This window comes from Pinus tabuliformis, chromosome J (genome assembly GCF_031772625.1).
Source record: "Pinus tabuliformis cultivar Carrire ecotype Pingquan chromosome J, CPIR1, whole genome shotgun sequence".
NCBI lineage: Eukaryota > Viridiplantae > Streptophyta > Pinopsida > Pinales > Pinaceae > Pinus > Pinus tabuliformis.
The window spans coordinates 351228980-351231259 of NC_142295.1; positions in this window are offsets into that span (position 1 = coordinate 351228980).

A 2280-nucleotide genomic window follows, 5' to 3' on the forward strand; every position below is an offset into this window, starting at 1 on the left:
GTATAAATAATGTAAAGTCTCCACATTTTGTGGTCGCGGAGCATGTATGTAAAGAGTCAAAAAGGGTTTCCACCCTTAGTTTAGGTAACTTGTGTCGGCTTGATGAGATCCACCCTTGGTCCGCAGACCATGGGAATGTATAAAAAGGGAGAGTCTTAGAAGAGTCTAAGTAGTTATTAGTAAGTTTTTGGGCAATTGATTGATGTAATGGGTCCGTGAGAGCTAAGAGCGAAGAGTCTTAACGTAGGAAAGAGGCTCTGCAGCTGTGTGCATAGAGGCCTAGGGTAGAAGTCTGAAGCTGAGTGCGCGAACCCTTGAAGTTGTGTGCGCAGGGAAGTTAGAGTCTGTACTGAAAATTTAAACCATCAATAAAGAGAATTATTCTGGAGATACCTGTGTATGCACTATTTTACTTCTATTATGAATGTATGTTGAATACTGGGTTTATGATTTAATGTTGTATTGATGTGCAAGTCTGTGTGTTTTCCTTTGTCATATGAACGCAATTAAGAATATTTGTTTACGCTAAGATAATCATAATGCATGTTGAAGTTATCCAATACTTAAACTAATCTGGGTAGACACAAAAGTAAGGTTAATTATAGAGGCACGTAAATTTCCTATTCAGGGTACCCGAAGGACGATCGCAGACCTTCGTGAAGGTATCAAAGCCGAATAAGAGAAGTATATCAATAAGCCGTAAGGGGCTCATCGGTCTATGTGAAGGAAGGGTTAGGGTATAAAACGACATCACAACTATTTCAGGGTGTGGAAACTTGGTTCCTGCATCCCCCCATACTGCTTTGGGTGAGACTTCAGTCTGTGTTCTGTGAACTGATGCTGAAAGTGCCAATAGTGTAGGGATTTGCTTGGCTAATTAATGTTGAACTTGGGTCAGGGCCCATCAAGCCAACATTATGTGCTTAGATATGTTACTTATGATTGATGGATATGCATATATCTACTAATGTGCTACTGATAGATTACATTATGATGTGCTGCTAATGAATGAATGGATCATGGTTTTTGATAAGAAGGAAAAATTGGTAAAAATACATCATAAGGCACAATATTGATTCACCTCCCCCTCTCAGTATTGTTCAAGGTTTCTAACAATTTCACTATTCAAACTTACAATTTTAACCAAACAAAATGAGAAGATAATATATTCAATCGGAAAATTAAACTCTATCTTCAAAAATGTTGAATTTAGTGATACCATATATTGTTATAAATTGCTATGTAACTTTGAGGAATAGTCTAATTTAATGGTGAACATCCTTTCTTTTGATATGATGGGATCAAATTATGCACATTCCTTTGAAATGGAGTCCCATTCATAATATTTATTAGATTTTAATAAAATGTTTTTAAAACTCTATATGATGTATTAAAACCTCTCATATCAGATTATGAAGAGTGGGGGATTTTAATTTGAAATGTGCTTTTCGATAGGATCTAAGGGCCAAAATTAAACTTGATGGAGGATTGGAGCTAATATCAGATGAAAGAATCTTCATAAAATAGCCTTGTCCTTTGACTTGATAGGTTTTATATTAAACAAAGTCTTTCGATAGAAATCACTTGAGAGGTTTTATATTAATGAGGTGAATCAAATAAAAATATTTAATATAGATTTGAGAAAGTGGTTTTAAAACATTATTGAATGCACCTTTTTAAAATAAAATATTATGCCATCAAGGAATGAGGAGAGATAAATCTTAGTTTAGAAGTTGGGATCCAAGAGTTAAAGTTAAAATTGATTTACAACACATTCATATTAAGTTGGAAACTATTTGGTGAGTTAAGTATCAACTGAGATTTGATGGGGTTTATGACTTCATGTGAATAGATTTAATAAGGTTTTATAAATTGAATTTAAAAAATTATTGAGATATAATAAACATACAAGATATGAACTTTGGTCAATATTACAGGTGGTGGAACATATTTAAAATGATGGCTTGTGTTGACAAACTATCAAACTCATATGACAACAAAAATTAATTTACCAATAGGTAAATTGTTTAGCCTGGCAAGGTAACTTGCGTACCTCAGACTTATTGTCCTTGATCCACTTTTGAGTGAGTGTATAGTTAGGTAAATCTTAATTTATGAGGTCCAATATTAATAAAATAATGTGATGTTTAGGAATATCAATTTTTTAGTTATCCTTCATAGCACTAGTTAGATCATTGAGTATAATTTTATTTCGAATTATATGTGCACAACCCTACATCATTCTTACATACAAATTCTTCCAGTAATAATTTACATGAG